Source organism: Bubalus kerabau, chromosome 10 (assembly GCF_029407905.1).
Source record: "Bubalus kerabau isolate K-KA32 ecotype Philippines breed swamp buffalo chromosome 10, PCC_UOA_SB_1v2, whole genome shotgun sequence".
NCBI classification, from domain to species: Eukaryota; Metazoa; Chordata; class Mammalia; order Artiodactyla; family Bovidae; genus Bubalus; species Bubalus kerabau.
In genome coordinates this window covers 90,222,460-90,243,635 of record NC_073633.1, presented here as the reverse complement: position 1 = coordinate 90,243,635, position 21,176 = coordinate 90,222,460, and the positions used below count along the sequence as shown (strand labels likewise).

Below are 21,176 nucleotides of genomic sequence, written 5' to 3'. Positions count from 1 at the left end.
TCTGACACGACTGAAGCGACTTAGCAGCAGCAGCAGCTGGACTATAAAGTGTAAGGCAGGGGGCATGAGACCAGAGACCAAGCTGGGAGTCAGAGTAATGTGGACTTTATAAGTCAGACTATTTTTCACAGTGGCTGCACATACCCTTTATTTTTGAACAAGAGTCCAATAAACTTCTCTTCTGTCTCCCTCTTCCTTTCTCCCCTATTTGTTGAGAAAAAAAAAAATTGAGCAGTCTGTGCTTACAGTTCATGTATCGCTGATGACACTGCCGTGATGGTATCATTAAGCATGTTTCACTGTCACATTGTACTTCCTGGTGGTTAGAGTTTGAGGTTTAATCAGGTTTAGGTCTGACTTTTTTGGCTAGACTACTTCTAGGGTTGCCAGGCTTGGCAAATAGACATATAGGATTCCCAGTTAAACTTGAATTTCATACAAATAATGAACAGTTTTTAGTATAAAAATATCTCATGGAATATTTGAGATCTATTTATACAAAGCATTAGTTGTTATTTATCTGAAGTTCACCTCTAACTACTTTACAAGAGGCATTGTGTCTGTACAGCAAGAGGCACATAGTATCTTGCTTGCTCTTTCTTTTTGCAGCGTTAGCAGCTGTTGATGATCGTGACCTAGATTGGTTATTTCCCTAGGGGTTATAAAATTGTGATGTTCTAAGTATTTTCTTTTCCTTCACTTCTTAGATGGAATATGGCTATAAAGAGAAACTTCCCCTTAGCCACTATTACCTGGTCTCTTTCATATAGGAGAGGCAGGACCCCTGCTTACTTCTTCTTTTTTTTTTTTTTTAGTTCTACCAGTTTATTGCTACCAACCCGTGACCCTCCACCCTCATGCACACATGCTCAGTCATGTAACCCCATGGACTGCAGCCAGCCAGGCTCCTCTGTCCATGGACTTTTCCAGGCAAGAATACTGGAGTGGGTTGCCATTTCCTTCTCCATGCTTACTTCTTTTATTTGCAAGTTTTCAGAATAATTGGTTCCTAGCATCCTCCGAAGGTGACCAATGAGTTGGGTTCTTTCCTTTCAAAGAGTCATTATGGACTCAGGGATTTTGACAGGCATGTCTTTTGATCCATTGCCATCCGTATTCTTTTAAATACTCAAGTTGTCCCATCTTCAGCCAGTGGGAGCCCCTTGAACTTGACTTCTGAGTCCTTGTAATGCCATCCTTGATGTCTTTGTCATCTTCTTTGCTTTCTGATGCAATGAGATGTTCCAGACTTATCTTACACATTTTTGGCCCAAATTCAAATTTGGAATCAGACATCTCTCTTAGGATTCCTTTTAGTGGGAAATAATATATAGAGATCCAATACTTCTGACTCCCTTATTTAAAGTTATAATAACTTCCCATAACAAAAGCATATGCTTCCTGGGATCCCCTGGTGTCCCCTTATGTTGATTTATTTTATTCCATACAATCTATCAATTTTCCAACATATCACATTGTTTACTTTATCATGTTTATTGCCCATCTCTCACCACTAGATTATAAACTCTGAGGGCAGAAACTTTTATTTGTTCATTGCCTGTACTTAGTAGGCACTCAGTAGATATTCCTTCGATGAAAGAATGTCGTTGGATTCCAGGTTCTCACATTAGAATGTGAGAAAGTGAATTTGGGAGGTACCACTGTGGAGCAGTGGAGAAGGCAATGGCACCCCACTCCAGTACTCTTGCCTGGAAAATCCCATGGATGGAGGGGCCTGGTAGGCTGCAGTCCATGGGGTCCCTAAGAGTCGGACACGACTAAGCAACTTCACTTTCACTTTTCACTTTCATGCATTGGAGAAGGAAGTGGCAACCCACTCCAGTGTTCTTGCCTGGAGAATCCCAGGGACAGGGGAGCCTGGTGGGCTGCCGTCTATGGGGTCACACAGAGTCGGACACGACTGAAGCGACTTAGCAGCAGCAGCAGCAACTGTGAAGCAGAGGGGCCAGGCAAGCATCTCTTTCAGTTGTTCAGGTGACAAATGTTGGCGGCTAAAACTAAGAAGGTGTCTGTGGAGACAGAGAGAAAAGACTAGTTATATCGTCTTAGAGGTAGAACTGACTGGACACAGGGATGGCTTGGATGTGGTGGATAAGGAAAAAGGAGGAATGAAAAGTGGCTTCTAGAATCTTGGCCTGAGCAAAAGGATGAATAAAGAAGCTAAGAGAGGAAAGAGGGGAGAGAAGCGGGAAGAGTTCGAGAATGAAGAGAATCAAGGGCTCCATCTTGGAACTATATCATTTAAGGTGTCTATCAACAGCCAAGTGGAGACATAAAGAAGGCAGTTGAGTCCGGGCTTAGGGATGGAGGTGTAAAATCAGGAGTCTTCAGTATTTGGGTGGCATTCAGAGCTCTGTGACCTGATGAGGTCATCTTGAGAGCTTTAGACAGAGACTAGAAGCTGTTCTAGGACCAATTCCTGAGATACCCCAACATGGAGTGACCAGAAGAAGGAGGATAAGCCTCCCAAGGAGATTGAGAAGAGGAGGTGAAAGAAACTGAAGGAAAATCAGGAGAGAGTATCATTGTTAAAAGCAGGAAAGAAAAGTGAAAGGGAGGAGGGAAGAGTAAAAGGGAGGAGGAAGTGGTCAACTGTGGCAGATGCTCCTGGCAGATCAACACTGATGAGGGCAGAGACAGACTCATTGGGTTTTCTATACAGAAGTTGCCAGTGACCTTGACAAGAGAGGTTTCAGTAGTAGAGGAGGAACAGGAGAATGAACAGGAAGTGAGGACTGGAACCAGGGAGACCAGATAACTGGTTCAAGAAGCTCTGTGTTGAAAGGAGAAATGAATAGGAGCAGTAGCTGGAGGGAGATGTGGGGTGCACGGAAAATACATTCAAAATTGGAGTCGCTGTATAATGATAGAGATGACTTGTGTCGCGGGAGTTTCTAACGATGCAGGACAGCAAAGCAACTGCAGGAAACTGTTCGTGTAAGCCAGCCAAGTAATAAGAAAGACCTGAACCCAGACAGCGAAATAGAACTGACCAAACTTATGAAGCAAGCTAACTTAGAGAGCTCCCAATTTCAGACCAGAGGCAAATGCCAGGGTGCATAATTTCTCAGGATCCAAACCTCCCTGTTAACAGCCTTTCCCCTCCTCACTCCTACCCCAAATAAGCACACGTACCGAAACATCACACCCTATCCAAAAGCAGAGAAAGCAGGATGCATATTGGGATCGTGGACAAATGCTCAGCTGCCCCCAGGATGACCCGATCTGGGTTCAAAGCCAAAACAGCACACAGAGTTTCCTTGTCCCCCACACTGGATTCAAGTGAGTTTTTAAAGCGCTCTTCTCTGGCTACCCAAGGATTAGCCATGTGTTTCAACAAGTGATTTAAAATCATTACTTGTCTCTTTTGGTTGAATCTCAAACGTTTGAAATGTACACAGCTTGGCAGGCTGGCCTAGGCAGCTGAGCTTCAAGAGGACATGTCCCAGCCATCTGTTGCCCTGCTTCATACCAGCCTTCTGCCCTTCCCACTGGGGAGAAGGACTGGGCTCGACAGGCAAATTCAGGGCAAAGACAACTGCAGCCTTGGCTTCAAACAGTTGCTCACACAATGTCTTGGGTGGAGCTGGGGGGATGGGAAGTTACTGCGTTGTTTTTGCCTGAAGTTGCTGAAGTGCTTCACCTAAAGGTAAGGCGTTTTCTCTCTATTTCAGAGATCCGGAAGGTTTTAGGGACAGAAACAAAGACATTACCTCTGATTTCCCCTTCATGAGAGCAGCTCAAACTGTGCTCAACCACTCTGAGGAGATTCAGGAATGTAATATGAAGATTCAAATTTCATTTTAAAAATATCAAAGTGGCCTTCTCTGGAGGCGCAGTGGATAAGAATCTGCCTGCCAGTGCAGGGGACACGGGTTTAATCCTTGGTCCCAGAAGATTCCACATGCCACAGAGCAACCAAGCCCACAGCCACAACTACTGAGCCCATGCACCGCAACTACTGAAGCCTTCACTCCCTAGAGCCTGTGCTCCAAACAAGAGAAGCCACCTCGATGAGAAACCCTGCACAGAAGGGAAGAATAGCCCCTGCTCACTGCAACTAGAGAAAGCCTGCTTAAAGCAATAGACCCAGTGCAGCCTATATATATATATATATATATAAGTATTTTTAAAACTGCTATTAAAAGGTATCTAGTCTATAACAACATGAATGAATTAAATAGGCACTTTTGGCCTGTCAAGACTTCAGTGATTTAAACTGCATCATCAGGTAAATGAACTTTTTTGAGGGGAAGGCCCCTCAAAAAATTTGGAGCTGGGCATGGCAACCTACCTCAGTATTCTTGCCTGGAGAATTCCATGGACAGAGGAGCCTGGTGGGCTGCAATCCATGGGGTCGCAAAGAATTAGACACAACTGATTGACTAACAGTTTGGCTTTTTCACTTTCAGTCAATTTTGTGATTCTTTTTATATAGTAGACTTTCAAAATAAAAATTTTAGATTTACGAAGAAATTGAACAGAATTCTCACCTTACCCTCCTGTCTCCAGGTCTCACTCTTTCCTATTAGTAACATTTTATATTGGTATGGTATATTTGTCACCATTGGTGAATTGATATTGAGACATTAGTATTAGCTAAAGTCCATAGTTTATTCAGATTTCCTTGCTTGTTTGTTTGTTTTACCTAATGGCCTTTTTCTGCTTCAGGATCCCACCTAGGAAACCACATTAACGTGTCATGTCTTAGGCTCCTCTTGGCTGTAACAGTTCCTCAGACTTTCCTTGTCTTTGATGCCTGTGAGTACTACCTGAGCCTTTTATCTTATTTGCAATCCCTCTGTTGGGATTTGTCTGATATTCTTCTCGTGAGTAGATTAGGGTTATGGGTTTTGGGGAGGATGCTCAAAGAGGTAAAGCGCCATTTGCATCACATCATATCAAAGGTACATGCTATCAACATGATTTATGACTGTTGACAGTGATCTTGCCTGAAGTAGATACCTGTCTAAAGTAATGTTTGCTAAATTTCCCCACTATAAAGTTTTCTTTTTAAAAGATTTTATACAAGTATGGACTCATGGGTATTTATTTTATACTTTGGATTATAATTTGATACAACTTAATTTTGTTCCTCAAATTGTTCAAGCTTTGGCCACTGGAGCTCTTTAACTCTTGTGCCCTGTGACATACCTCCATCGATGTGATATTTTTTAAGTAAACTCAGTTTTGTGTGGACTTTGGCACAAGTTCCTCCTGGCGTCTCTAAGCCTAGGTTGGTCCTGATAGTGGGTGTGCCTCGTGCCAGCCTGAGCATGTCTGCTTACCAAGTCAGAGCAATGAAGAGCTGAGTACTTCCTGCTCTGGGGTCCATGAGACTCCATAAACCAGCAGGCTTGTAACAGTGCATACAGAATGATAAAAGTGTCCTGTTTGTTTAGTACATGTTGTAAGTTTTAGTTGTTAATTGCCTGACTTTTACATTTATGATGAGGATGAAAACAGTTGCTGGATATTTTGATACTTACTCATTCAATTTTGAAACAAAATTTTCCACTTCTCTTTCTACTTTCTAGGGTGATTTAATTTTAGTCTCAAAAGACAAACTTGAAAAAACACTGTTAGCAGGAGTTACGAACACAAATCCTGGTGCAGAGGCTGCCTTGATTTAACTCTTGACCTTGGGCCAATTATTCCACTCCCTGGTACCTCAGTTTTCTCATCTGTAAAGGGCTTCCCTGGTGGCTCAGACGGTGAAAGAATCTGCCTGCAATTCAGGAGACCTGGGTTCGATCCCTGGGTCAGGAAGAGCCCCTGGAGAAAGGAATGTCTACCCACTCCAATCCTCTTGCCTGGAGAATCCCATGGACAGGGGAGCCTGGCAGGCTATAGTCTGTGAGGTTGCAAAGAGTCAGACATGACTGAAGCGACTTAGCATGCACACTAACTTTAAAATGCAACAGGAACTGCCTCTGGATAAGTGAAGCAGAAGAGGAATTAATGGGAAGGATATTGAATAACCCACAGAATCTCTGGGAAGGCAGGAGAGCCAGGCTTAAGGCATGAATGAGACCAAGGATGTGGGTAAGTAGCCAGGAACATGGCCAAAATGGTAGCACAGAAGATGGGCCTGGCCTCAGAAACCTGGGAAACCTGTGCACAGTCAGGGTCAGAGCCTGCGTGATGACGGTGCTGCTCCTGACACCCTTGGATCCAGACATGGTCCCTGCAGCTGCCAGCACCCCACCCCAGAAGCTTACCTGAGGAGCTGACTCTGTGGTCTCTTAGTCAGAGTTCAGGGCCCCGCACCTCATTGGCTGAGTCCAGGTCACATGTCTAAGCTCTGGCTCTAAATGAGGCTGGGAAGCAAATGTCTGGCATTTTCAGCCTCTGTAGTGAGAGTTGAGGAGTGGGCTATAATTTCCAGGTTTCCCTGATGGCTCAGTGGTAAAGAATTTGCCTGCCAAGCAGGAGATGCAGGTTCAATCCGTGGGTCAGGAAGATCCCCTGGAGGAAGAAATGGCAACCCACTCCAGCATACTTGCCTGAGAAATCTCATGGACGAAGGAGCTAGTTGGGGCTACAGTCCAAGGGTTTCCAAAAAGTTAGACATGACTGATTATAAGCACGATATGATAATTTAATGTCTACTAAGATTTAAGGTGAAGTCTTCCACACACCTGCAGAGGGATCCTGAAGCTGGTCAGCCAAAAAGTGACAAACGTCACCCATCACCCCTGCTTTCACAAATTTTGTTCCATCGTATTAACATCATTGATGGACTCATAATGAATAAGTCTGAAAACCTTTCACCCAGTGCTGTGGTGCCCCTCACATTTTTCAAGTGAGAGGTATAGGTGACGAATCTCTATGAACCTAAGGAAGATGACAGGTCTGCTGGTTGAGTCTGGGTAGAAGCTTTTCATGGAGGATCTGACTCTGGTCTTTAAAGGTGTTGCACTCCTATAAATGACAGCAGATGCTCTTGTGGTTCAGTTCAGTTCAGTCGCTCAGTCGTGTCCAACTCTTTGCGACCCCATGAATCGCAGCACGCCAGGCCTCCCTGTCCATCACCAACTCCCAGAGTTCACTGAGACTCATCTCCATCGAGTCAGTGATGCCATCCAGCCATCTCGTCCTCTGTTGTCCCCTTCTCCTCCTGCCCCCAATCCCTCCCAGCATCAGGGTCTTTGCCAATGAGTCAACTCTTCGCATGAGGTGGCCAAAGTACTGGAGTTTCAGCTTTAGCATCAGTCCTTCCAAAGAAATCCCAGGGCTGATCTCCTTCAGAATGGACTGGTTGGATCTCCTTGCAGTCCAAGGGACTCTCAAGAATCTTCTCCAACACCACAGTTCAAAAGCATCAATTCTTCGGCGCTCAGCTTTCTTCACAGTCCAACTCCAACATCCACACGTGACCACAGGAAAAACCATAGCCTTGACTAGATGGACTTTTGTTGGCAAAGTAATGTCTCTGCTTTTGAATAGGCTGTCTAGGTTGGTCATATCTTTCCTTCCAAGGAGTAAGCGTCTTTTAATTTCATGGCTGCAGTCACCATCTGCAGTGATTTTGGAGCCCCCAAAAATAAAGTCTGCCACTGTTTCCACTGTTTCCCCATCTATTTGCCATGAAGTGGTGGGACCGGATGCCATGATCTTCGTTTTCTGAATGTTGAATTTTAAGCCAACTTTTTCACTCTCCTCTTTCACTTTCATCAAGAGGCTTTTGAGTTCTTCTTCACTTTCTGCCATAAGGGTGGTATCATCTGCATATCTGAGGTTATTGAGATTTCTCCCGGCAACCTTGATTCCAGCTTGTGCTTCCTCCAGCCCAGGGTTTCTCATGATGTACTCTACAAAGAAGTTAAATAAGCAGGGTGACAATATACAGCCTTGAAGTACTCCTTTTCCTATTTGGAACCAGTCTGTTGTCCCATATCCAGTTCTAACTGTTGCTTCCTGACCTGCATATAGGTTTTTCAAGAGGCAGGTCAGGTGGTCTGGTATTCCCATCTCTTTCAGAATTTCCCACAGTTTACTGTAATCCACACAGTCAAAGGCTTTGGCATAAATAGATGTTTATGAAAGCAGAAATAGATGTTTTTCTGGAACTCTCTTGCTTTTTCCATGATCCAGCGGATGTTGGCAATTTGATCTCTGGTTCCTCTGCCTTTTCTAAAACCAGCTTGAACATCAGGAAGTTCACAGTTCACATATTGCTAGAGCCTGGCTTGGAGAATTTTGAGCATTACTTTACTAGCGGGTGAAATGAGTACAATTGTGCGGTAGTTTGAGCATTCTTTGGCATTGCCTTTCTTTGGGATTGGAATGAAAACTGACCTTTTCCAGTCCTGTGGCCACTGCTGAGTTTTCCAAATTTGCTGGCATATTGAGTGTAGCACTTTCACAGCATCGTCTTTCAGGATTTGGAATAGCTCACCTGGAATTCCATCACCTCCACTAGTTTTGTTCGTAGTGATGCTTTCTAAGGCCCACTTGACTTCACATTCCAGGATGTCTGGCCTAGGTGAGTGATCACACCATCATGATTATCTGGGTTGTGAAGATCTTTTTTGTACAGTTCTTCTGTGTATTCTTGCCATCTCTTCTTAATATCTTCTGCTTCTGTTAGGCCCATACCATTTCTGTCCTTTATCGAGCCCATTTTTGCATGAAATATTCCCTTGGTATCTCTGATTTTCTTGAAGAGATCTCTAGTCTTTCCCATTCTGTTGTTTTCCTCGATTTCTTTGCACTGATCTCTGAGGAAGGCTTTCTTATCTCTTCTCGCTTTTCTTTGGAACTCTGCATTCAGATGTTTATATCTTTCCTTTTCTCCTTTGCTTTTCACTTCTCTTCTTTTCACAGCTATTTGTAAGGCCTCCCCAGACAGCCATTTTGCCTTTTTGCATTTCTTTTCCATGGGGATGGTCTTGATCCCTGTCTCCTGTACAGTGTCACGAACCTCCGCCCATAGTTCATCAGGCACTCTATCTATCAGATCTAGGCCCTTAAATCTATTTCTCACTTCCACTGTATAATCATAAGGGATTTGATTTAAGTCATACCTGAATGGTCTAGTGGTTTTCCCTACTTTCTTCAATTTAAGTCTGAATTTGGCAATAAGGAGTTCATGGTCTGAGCCACAGTCAGCTCCTGGTCTTGTTTTTGCTGACTGTATAGAGCTTCTCCATCTTTGGCTGCAAAGAATATAATCAATCTGATTTCAGTGTTGACCATCTGATGATGTCCATGTATAGAGTCTTCTCTTGTGTTGTTGGAAGCTTTAAATCAGGCCCCTCCCCCGCCCCAAAAATAAATAAATAAATAAATCAGGCCCCCAGCCTCGTGCCCCGGGGCTCAGCATTCCTGCATCTCCACGCTGCCAGCAGCTAGCCCAGAAGCAGGTCCCAGGGGCCAATCCCACAGCTACTGCCTTCCTGAGTAGTTGGAAGACCCAAAGCTGCTTTTGAATACTGGCCTGTGGCTGCTGCTGCTCCTTTAGTTACCCTTACTTTTGAGATGAGAAATCCTGAGTGACCTTGTCTTTGCCTTGAGAGAAGAAAAATAAATAAATAAATAAATAAAAGAGCAAGAAGACCATAGCCCCCGCACTGGTGCAGGGCTTCACCTGCTGGACTCCAAACTTTGCTGGCCTCAACTCTGCCTCTTCTCAGCGTGGCTAACCTTCGGCCCCAACCTTTGATTTGCTGCTCCAGATCCTGGGAACCAGATTCCCTGGTCCTGCATTTACACCCCGACTCCCAGTTGTGCAGCTAGGTCAGATCTTCATGTCTGCTGAGTGCATCCTGCATTGGAACTGCCCATCTCCTTGCCTGGCCGGTCAGATCTTACCCAGCCACCCCTCAGGAAGCTCCTGGAGGCAGGGCTCATACCCTACCCTGCCTCCCTGGGTAACCTCAGCACCTAACAGGGGGTGGTCCAGCAAACCTCCATCGAAGGCATGACTGTTCTGGTCTGTTTGGGTGCTGCCCACACCTCGTCACGACAAACTAGAGCAAAGGGAGGTGGAGGTGCTGAGAGGACAAACAGTGAGAGATTTTCCTTCTAGCCTTCCTGGGGGTATTTCTACCTTGATTGACGCCACTTATTTATTGATTTTGGTTGTGCTGGGTCTTCATTGCTGAATGCAGGCTTTCTCTAGATGCGGTGAGTGGGGAGTACTCTCCGTTGCAGTGCACTGGCTTCTCCTTGCCATGGCTTCTCTTGTTGCGGAGCGTGGGCTCCAGGGCTCGAAGGCTTCAGTAGCTGCAGGACCTGATTTTAGTAGTTGAGGCTCCTGGGCTCTAGAGGGTGGGCTCAGTCATTGTGGTACATGGGCTTAGTTGCTCAGTATGATTCTGCAGTTTGAGGAATCTTCCTGGACCAGGGGCAGGGACCTAACCCAAGTCTCCTGCATTAGCAGGTGGATTCTTAATGCTTCAACTACCAGGGAAGTCCAACATCACCTAAGCAGGATCAGGCAAAGTTGATTTAACTAAACCAGGGAGCGAGACATTCATTCATTCATGCGTTTGTTCAGTAAATATGTACTGAGTACCCTATGTGTCAGCTTCTATGCTGGGCACAAGTATTGCTGATCCCGTTCGTGATGCCAATTGCCTTGCTGTTCACGCTGTGCACCTAATTCACTGAACCCATGGTAGGCAAGGCTTGACCTAAGAGGCTGAAAGGAGACTTGAGGAGCCGTAGGAACTGCAGACAGATTTATTCTCTCCTGGCTGGCATGGCAGCCATAAGACAGCCTCTCACCTGGCTGATGAAGCAGCTGTGGCGGCAGCCACAACATAACCATAATGTAGCCATAATGGAGCCATAACATAACCTCATATAACATAATCATGATGCATTCCGATGTAGCCCAGGTCAGCAGCAGCCAGGGCTTTCACGGTGAAGCTCATACAGGTCTATGGCGCAAAGTAGCTCGTGACCAAGTGCGTAGCTGGTGACCAAGTGCGTAGCCCGTGACGCACATGCGCAGTGCTATAAGTGATCTCAGCTGTTACATAGCTGTGCAAAGTCATTGTTTACAGAACATAGGGCGAGAAGGCGTGAGAAGGTGGGCTGAGAGAGCCTAACTGGTGCCATCTTGTTAATTTCCTCACAGCACCCAAAGATTTAACAGTGAATGAGACAGTCTCTGCCCTCAAGATGCTTAGAGAAAGACAAAACAGGGGACTGATCTTTACAATACATTATAGAGTGTGGTGACATAATAATAACTAGTATTTACTGAATGTTCACTATGCACTGGACTCTGCGCTAAGTCATTGGCCATGCGTTGTTTCATGTAGTCCTCACAAGAATCCTCTTAGTAGATACTATTATTAGCTTCATCTTACAGACCAGGAAATGGAATCCCAGAGAGGTTGAGTGACTTGCCCAAGGTCATACCGCAATTTCAATCTATACTCTGACTCCAAGGCTTAGGCTCCTAGCTCCTCCCCTAGAATAGTTCTGCCTCATTACAATAGTGGATGATGCAGTATATTATTGGAGTATGTAAAGGTGCACCGACTGTGTGCCAAGGACATCCAGAAGCATTCAGAGACTGCAGCTAGTGACAACATGACCAGCTCATAGGGAATGAAGACTGCAGAGAGAATAAGCTGAAGGGTTCATTAGGCACCAGTTCACAAAGGTCTTTAAAAACCAGACTAAGGGGTCAAGATTTTAATCCAAGGGAAATGCTGAAGGATAAACAGGAGAGTTTCACAATCGGGTGGCACGTCAGAAAACTTTTCTTAGCTGTACTTTGGAGAAGGAAGAGAGTTAAGCAAGAATGGCGTATGTTACAGTTGTTCAGTCAAGAGCCAATGGTGGCCTGAATTGTGGACTGGCAGTGGCCCAAGAGAAAAGCAGACTACATGCTGCCCACACACCTGCTCACGACAAACTGGGGCAAAGGGAGGTGGATGTTCCGTGGATCCAGTGTCAGGCAATTGGCCAAAGTCTAAACAGGCAAGATGGTTGAAGAATAAACGCCCAGTAGAAGGTGGTGGAGTCCCAGCAACAGAGTTAAGAGGCTAATGAAAGGACTCCAATCACTGAATGAAGACAGAGAATTTTCCACCGGGCAAATGGGGACAGGGGAGACATCGGGAAAAGAGGACCGGGAACCAGGTCCCTGAGGCTGTCCCAGACTGGCAGTGGGAGTGAGGTTGCTCACCAGCAAGACAGGGACTCAGAGTTCCTTCTGTGACCCCCTGTCCCCACCGCTACCTAGGGGGTTCCTATTTAATCAGGTCTGGTGTCATAGTTGGTGGGAGGGGAAAGAGTAGAGCTCTCTCAGAGAGAGTGGGTTTGAACCTCACCTGGAGCCACTTACCGGTTCTAAAACTCCAGGCAAGTTACCTAACCTCTCTGAGCCTTAGCTCACTCATCTGTAACACTAGGAGAACCATAGCTATTTCGAGGGGTTATTGAGCAGGAATAACGGCACCTACCACACAGGGTTATCATGAGGATGTGGGAGTGAAGGGCCAGGGCTGCACCAGGATGGATGCTGAGCCAAGTTATCAACCTTTTTACTTTATCAGAAGACATCTACCAGCTGGGCCCTGGGCTGAGGGTTTCAGATGCTGTGTTATTTCCTTCTTAACAAACTGAGGGAGATATTATCACTCTTCCCATTTTGTGGGTCAGGAAACAGTGCAGTCTGTGAAGTGTCTGAGCTTGAGACCTCTCTTTCTTTGTGAAAAGGAAAATTAGTGCATATTAACAAGCTGTTAAAGACACACTAGGGCTTTCCTGGTGACTCAGCGGTAAAGAATGCAATGCAGGAGACGTGGGTTCCATCCCTGGGTCGAGAAGACACCCTGGAGAAGAGAATGGCTACCTACTCCAGTATTCTTGCCTGAAAAATCCCACGGGCAGAGGAGCCTGGCAGGCTACAGTCCACGGGGTCATAAAAGAGTGGGACACAATTTAGCAACTAAACACAAAGACACGCTAACAGTAAACGGACCTTATGGCTTAGTTGGTAAAGAATCCGCCCACAATGTGGGACACCTTGGTTCAATCCCTGGGTAGGGAAGATCCCCTAGAGAAGGGAAAGGCTACCCACTCCAGTGTTCTGGCCTGGAGAATTCCATGGACTGTATAGTCCATGGGGTCGCAAAGAGTCGGACACAACTGAGCGACTTTCACTCACTCACTCCCTTTGACATAATCAGAAAAATAGAAAGAGAATTGAAAAAAAACTTACTTTTTCATTGTGATTTAATGCACACTCTTGAGCCACCTAAAAACATCTTGCCTCCTCAATCTTGCCAAGTCACTTGTCCAATGGGACTGGAATTCAGGCTTCCTTTTTTCCCCAACAGTGAATAACTTTGTTAGTAGAAAGGAGTGCTTTCACTGAAACCCAAACCTGAGACAATGTGATTCACTTTTTAGCTAGATCTCATAAATATCCCTCTTCTGTCTCAAAAAATTAAAAAATGGGTTATTTGAGTATTAAAAGACCTTATACACATTTAGACAGAGGAGCCTTGCAGGCTACAGTCAGTGGGTCCCAGAGTTGGGGTCCCAGAGTCGGGCACAACTGAGTGCCTAAGCACACAGCACACAATATATTACCTTTCATTGTGGAATTCAGATTTCTTAAGTTATAATGCTATGTTCTTTCTACTACATCACAGTCCTCTTTGCAATCATTATTTTAAATTAGGTCGAGTGCCTAGTGTGTGCACTAGGCAGCTATGTCGCACATTCATAACACACAAATATCGTTGCTGGAAAGAACCTCAGAAATAATGTAATCCAAATCATTTTATTTTACATATGAGAAAATCAACGAGTTTGTTTACCTAAGCGGGTTTAGAATTGCCTGTCAGTTGACTGGAACATATAATCAACGATATAGCTATAAACAGCCCAGAAGTACAAGCTGTCCCCAGTCTTGGGTTTAAACCAAGCTTCTTGATATCTCAGTCCTGCCCTAGCTTCAACCTTGCTCTTTAATTTGGTTTTTTGGTTTGTCTCACCTCTGTGGGAGTAGTTTCCCCTTGGCCCCAAACTACCAAAGAGGCTTTAGGGATCACAGGCCTGAGGGGCATGAGCTGGTGGGTCAGGAGGAGTGTTATATGAGAAAAAAAAAAAAAAAGTTGTCAATAACTGTGAAGGCTCTCAGATGTTTTTTACCCACTTTGCAAGTTAACAAGTTAACTTGCCACATGGATGCTGGCAGAACACAGGAGACCTCTGCATCAGAAACAAAGGACTTCTTTATCCACAGCAACAGTAGCAAGAGTATGGACATTTTCCTGTGGTGATTCCTGAGTCCCAGTTCCCAAAGGCAATACAAAGAGGGCCAAGTGACCTGCCCTTACAGTGAGGCCCATTGTGAGAGAGGAACCTTAAACTTTAGGAAACCAGATTTGAAGCAATAGTTAGTAAGCAGGCCTGTACTTTGGTCTGAGAAAGACACAATCTGAAAAAGATAGCTTGGAACAAAGGGCAGTCTGCTCACAAGGGACACACATAAGGTATGCAGAAATGTGATGTGTGTGAGCTCACAGTCCTCTAGCTACAGCAGAAGGCCAGGGATGGGGAAGACAGGCGAGTGGAAGTGGAGGTCAGTTAATCCAGTCCTTGCTCTATTGATTCCTATTGGTTTTGGTTGTGGAAAGAACATGTGAAGGTTTGTTTGTGGATTTTGGCATGTGTCTCACTTTTTGATGCCCATAGCCCTTGATTCACTGCCTTGACAGGGTTTAGGCAATTCAAAGTGTTCCTTTGCACAGCTGTTAGAAACCTCTAGAAGCTCCATAACTTCACAAAAAGGAGAAGAATGTAGCCTTCCAAATCAGCTTCTTGGAAATAGGGTGTGCTGGGAGAGCCACGGGGGCCACACTGCAGTCAAGTATCGATGTACAGCCATCTGCATCCGTCAATACCTGTAATAAACGAGGTAAGGTTTGCCAGTCACCACAATACAGTTTACAAGACCCCCCTGACTTGTTCTAGTCTCTCATTTGAAACCAAGACTAATGGATCACCAAATCAGCCTTTAATTGTTACATGGTCTCCATCTCTAAAGCAGTTGCTTTGAATCCTGTAACCAAGACCCAGAATCCAGACCGCTGATTGTTAGGCATCAAGGCTGTTGATTTGGGTACTCTGCCTAGGGGAGGATGAATTCTTAGGCTAAAGGAAGATCAATGCAGCTCAAGACAGGAGCTCATAGACATAGTCAGAACACCAGGAACCTGGATATGGTCCACATGGGGGTTCAGTGGCATTCTATAGGTCCTCCGGTTCTTTGCAACCACATTAGGTGGAAGTTAACCAATTCACTGATCTCAGATGGGGAAAGCCTGGAAGGTGAGTCAGTGACCACACCCTCCTACTAGGGGCAAAGGGAAAAATTATGTCAGGAAACCAGGCAAAGCCCCACAGTGCAGGGCAAAGGCTGTTCAAATGGGACAGCTTTCAAGAGTGATTCTAAAAGAGTGATAGAGGAACTTCTCTGGTGGTCCAGTGGTTAAGAATACGCCTTGCAATTCAGGGGATGTGGGTTCGATCCCTGGTCGGGTAACTAAGATCCCACATGTCACAGCTACTGAGCCCTCATGTTCTGGAGCCTGTGCATCACAACTGGAGAGTCCATGTACCCGTACCTCAATGAAAGATTCCACATGATGCAACAAAGACCCAGTGCAGCCAAAAAAAGAAAAATACAAGAGTGATAGAGAGGCCACAAATGGTCCAGCTGATGGCCTGGGCTGCTCTAAATAGACGTGTAGACCTGGTCATCCAAAGTGGTCCTTCCACCTTAATGCTCTCTGGAAAACTATTTGAAATTAGGATGTATCAATAAAAGGGGATACATTAGGGAGTCCACGGGGTCTTGTGCCCTGTGTAAGAAATCCACAAACTACAGCTTTTCTAACACAGTTCCTTGGAGATACTGTGAAAAATTCCAGTTCACAAAGACTCCCCAAAGAGCTCACAGACTCTATATATGGCCACACTATGTGGTCCCTTGTGTGGTAATCCCCAGATATTACCACACCCAGAATAGGAGGACTTCCTTTTCCCATAAGTCATGAGACCTAAGATAATCTCATGAATGTCTAGCAACTTCTTGGCCTGAGAACTCGAATGACACCTCCTATGTTGCTGCTAAGAGAGATGTCCCAGGACCAATATTTATTACTGGCAGAGGACTGTGACAAAACTTCCTCCCCACTGTGCAGGGAGCTTAACCTTTGAGCTATGAACAGGAAAAAGCAACCTGTGCAGAGGGATTGAAGTCTGGTGTTGCTGGCTGACCTAGATCCCAGGAATGCTGTGTAAACTGCCTTGACTCTTGGGTTTGTGTTTTCCTCTTCATTGTGAAAAGAAAGATTCATTTACAAACTCTGGGTGGTAACACCACCTTTCTGGGAAAGTGTGGTCATCAAATGCACAGAGAATTTCCACAGCAGCTTTTGACAGCTGACTCTGGTTTGCTCTCATTAACCATTTCTACACTTGCCCTCCATATTGTGGCCTGCTAATGGCACCCCACTCCAGTACTCTTGGAAAATCCCATGGGTGGAGGAGCCTGGTAGGCTGCAGTTCATGGAGTTGCAAAGAGTCAGACACGACTGAGCGAATTCACTTTCACTTTTCACTTTCATGCATTGGAGAAGGAAATGGCAACCCACTCCAGTGTTCTTGCCTGGAGAATCCCAGGGACGGGGGAGCCTGGTGGGCTGCTGTCTATGGGGTTGCACAGAGTCGGACACGACTGAAGTGACTTAGCAGCAGCAGCAGCAGCTGGACTATAATGGAGAAGGAAATGGCAACCCACTCCAGTGTTCTTGCCTGGAGAATCCCAGGGACGGGGGAGCCTGGTGGGCTGCTGTCTATGGGGTTGCACAGAGTCGGACACGACTGAAGTGACTTAGCAGCAGCAGCAGCAGCTGGACTATAATGGAGAAGGAAATGGCAACCCACTCCAGTGTTCTTGCCTGGAGAATCCCAGGGACGGGAGAGCCTGGTGGGCTGCTGTCTATGGGGTCACACAGGGTCTGACACGACTGAAGCGACTTAGCAGCAGCAGCAGTTACCACTTCTGAGAAGCTCCTAAAAACAGTTTGCGTGTTGGGAGTTCATCCCTAAAGCAGCGGATGAAACTGTATACCATTGTACTTTAAAAGACCTGTCCCTGAGTTTCAAGGGTCTGTTACTCTGGGAACCTGCCAGGGAGCTGACATTCTGGTACTGTGCCTGGCCCACCCAGCTAGACTTCCCGCTCAGATTGTAATCTGAAAACTGGGGTTTCTAATACACATTGTAACACATGTGTCTAACACATGATGCAAATACTTCCCAGAAAATACTACATTTAGAAAATGCTCCTGTAAGAGTTTTCTATGGCTACTGTAACACATTACCACAAAATTGGTAGCTTAAAGCAATGCAGATTTTTATCTAATGGGCTAAAATCAAGGTGTCAGTAGGGCTGCATTCTTTTCTGGAGTCTCTGAGAGAATCTGTTTCCTTGCCTTCTCCAGTGTGTGGAAGTCACCTTCGTTGTTGGCTCATGACACTTTTTCTCCATCTTCAAAGCTGGCAACCTTGTATCTCTCTGACCATTCTTCCAAAGTCTCCCTCTGGCTGATTCCTTTTCTGCCTCCCTCTTCTATGTTTAAGGATCCTTGTGATTACATTGGCCCATCCCAACAATCCAGGAAAATCTCCTTATTTTAAGATGAGCTAATTAGCACACTTGGGTTCAGTCCCTGGGTTGGGAAGATCTCCTGGAGGAGGGCATGGCAACCCACTCCAGTATTCTTGTCTGGAGAATCCCCATGGACAGAGGAGCCTGGCAGGCTACAGTCCATGGGGTCACAAAGAGTGGGACACGACTGAACGACCCAACACAGCATAGCACAATTAGCAACCTTCCCTTGTTGGGGGAATTAACATTCATAGGTTCTAGGAATTTGGACATGGACATTTTGGGGAGGACTGTTATTCTGTTAACCAACCACAACCCCCTCTTAAATTGCATTTGGACAATTGAAGGTAAGTGGAATGTGAAGTCAAGTGGGCCTTAGAAAGCATTACTACGAACAAAGCTAGTGGAGGTGATGGAATTCCAGTTGAGTTATTTCAAATCCTGAAAGATGATGCTGTGAAAGTGCTGCACTCAATATGCCAGCAAATTTGGAAAACTCAGCAGTGGCCATAGGACTGGAAAAGGTCAGTTTTCATTCCAATCCCAAAGAATGCTCAAACTACCACACAATTGCACTCATCTCACATGATAGTAAAGTAATGCTCAAAATTCTCCAAGCCAGGCTCTAGCAATATGTGAACCATGAACTTCCAGATGTTCAAGCTAGTTTTAGAAAAGGCAAAGGAACCAGAGATCAAATTGCCAACATCCGCTGGATCATGGAAAAAACAAGAGAGTTCCAGAAAAACATCTATTTCTGCTTTCATAAACATCTATTTATGCCAAAGCCTTTGACTGTGTGGATCACAATAAACTGTGGAAAATTCTGAAAGAGATGGGAATACCAGACCACCTGACCTGCCTCTTGAAAAACCTATATGCAGGTCAGGAAGCAACAGTTAGAACTGGACATGGGACAACAGACTGGTTCCAGATAGAAATACGTCAAGGCTGTATATTGTCACCCTGCTTATTTAACTTATATGCAGAGTACATCATGAGAAATGCTGGGCTGGAAGAAGCACAAGCTGGAATCAAGATTGCTGGGAGAAATATCAATAACCTCAGATATGCAGATGACACCACCCTTATGGCAGAAAGTGAAGAGGAACTCAAAAGCCTCTTGATGAAAGTGAAAGTAGAGAGTGAAAAAGTTGGCTTAAAGCTCAACATTCAGAAAACGAAGATCATGGCATCCCATCCCATCACTTCATGGGAAATAGATGGGGAAACAGTGGAAACAGTGGCAGACTTTATTTTTGGGGGCTCCAAAATCACTGCAGATGGTGACTGCAGCCATGAAATTAAAAGATGCTTACTCCTTGGAAGGAAAGTTATGACCAACCTAGACAGCCTATTCAAAAGCAGAGACATTACTTTGCCAACAAAGGTCCATCTAGTCAAGGCTATGGTTTTTCCTGTGGTCATGTATGGATGTGAGAGTTGGACTGTGAAGAAAGCTGAGCGCCGAAGAATTGATGCTTTTGAACTGTGGTGTTGGAGAAGACTCTTGAGAGTCCCTTGGACTGCAAGGAGGTCCAACCAGTCCATTCTGAAGGAGATCAGCCCTGGGATTTTTTTGGAAGGAATGATGCTAAAGCTGAAACTCCAGTACTTTGGGCACCTCATGCGAAGAGTTGACTCATTGGAAAAGACCCTGATGCTGGGAGGGATTGCGGGCAGGAGGAGAAGGGGATGACAGAGGATGAGATGATTGGATGGCATCACCGACTTGATGGACATGAGTTTGAGTAAACTCTGGGAGTTGGTGATGGACAGGGAGGCCTGGCGTGCTGCGATTCATGGGGTCTCAAAGAGTCAGACATGACTGAGCGACTGAACTGAACTGAACTGAATGTCTTACTTAAAAAACTTCTGTGTCTATCTTTTCAGCCAAACTATGCAGAGGAGCCAAACATTTTAACTTAAACCATATCTTAAATGTACAGTCTACAGCTGATCCAACTTTGCTCATGAGCTGATGATTGGGGGGATTTTTTACTAAAAATCCAATTTGGAGGCCTTGGAGTCCTATGACATCCCTATAGAATTCCTTTTGCTTGGTGAACGATTTCCTTATATAACTGACACTTAAGGAACACATATATAAGAGCTTTACAAACTAATTCTTGGGACTTCCCTGGTGATCCAGTGGCTAAGACTGCACACTCTCAATGCAAGGAACCCAGGTTCGATCCCTGGGCAGGGAACTAGATCCCACACGCTGAAACTAAAGATCCCACGTGCCACAAACTGAAAATTGAAGATCCCAAGCGTTGCAGCTGAGATCCGGTGCAGTAAAAAAAAAAAATCAAACTAATTTAAATGTTATAACAACCTTATCAAGTATGTGCAATGATCCTCATTTTATAGACAAGGAATCTGAGATGCAAAAAGGGTAAGTAACTTGTCCAAGGTCACATGGGTAGTATGTGGCAGAGATGGGACATGAAACCAGGCAGTGTGTGGGCAGCCCCAGATCCTTGTTCCTAACCATCATATCAAGATGCCCCGTCCTCTCGGTTTCTGCTGGCTGGGCAGGCCCCTGATGGTACCAGTTACAGCACACGAACTTGTGGATTCTTTAGTAAAGCCACCCCCTACCTCCCAGCACTGGCATCTCCCGCTTTGCAACTTGGTGCTCATTTTCCCCTGTGTTTTCACTAGTGCAGACCCATGTCTGCCCTGAGCTTGTTGCAGGGTCACCTTGCTCCACCAGGGCAGTTCCATGGAAGGCTGCTGGCTGTCAACAGGCTGGCTATGCCATGTGGAAACCGCAGGAACTCAGGAACACTAAGCCTCAGGCCTGGCTCTGCCTCCCCAGCTTGACCACCAGGTTCACTTTGAAATGGCTGCCCTCTGTGGGGTACAAAACCACTGTGGAGGCAGCTATCTCAGAGTGCCAGTGGCGGGGCTGGGTGAGAACCACTCCCTCCCCCCTTGCGCTTGCCTATGTACGTGTGTGCTAAGTTGCTTCAGTCATGTCTGACTCTTTGCAACCCTATGAACTGTTGCCTGCCAGACTCCTCTGTCCATGGGATTCTCCAGGCAAAGTTACTGGAGTGGGTTGCCATGGCCTTCTCCAGGGGATTTTCCCGACCCAGGGATTGAACCCGCAACTCTTATGTCTCCTGTACTGCATTCTTTACCACTAGTGCTGCCTAGGAAGCCCCTGATTGAAGTACACTCATTAGGTAATGCACCTTCCCCACTCCCATCTGAGACCTGGAGAGAAGGAAAAGCATAATACTTAAAAAAAAAAAAAAAAAATTCATCTGGCTGCACCAGTTCTTAGTTGCAGCATGCAGGATCTTTATTTGTGGCATGTGAACTCTTAGCTGCAGCTGGCGGGATCTAGTTCCCTGACTGGGGATTGAACTGGCGCCCCCTGCATAGGGAGCATGGAGTCTTAGCCACTGGACTAGCAGGGAAGTCTCCACGATGCATTTCTGAGCCTCTTCTCACTTTCCTCTTTCCCCTCCCACCGTCTGGCAAGGCA

The 21,176-nt window shown here is 45.5% G+C and overlaps 1 long non-coding RNA gene across 1 annotated transcript; it reads left to right on the top strand.

Annotated features, from left to right (window-relative positions):
• The first annotated feature begins 3,201 nt into the window (after positions 1-3,201).
• On the top strand, positions 3,202-9,479 carry LOC129621781 (uncharacterized). The gene is made up of 3 exons (XR_008699680.1): positions 3,202-3,670; positions 4,693-4,782; positions 5,559-9,479. It is a non-coding gene; the product is annotated as an uncharacterized LOC129621781 (long non-coding RNA).
• The last annotated feature ends 11,697 nt before the right edge of the window (positions 9,480-21,176 follow it).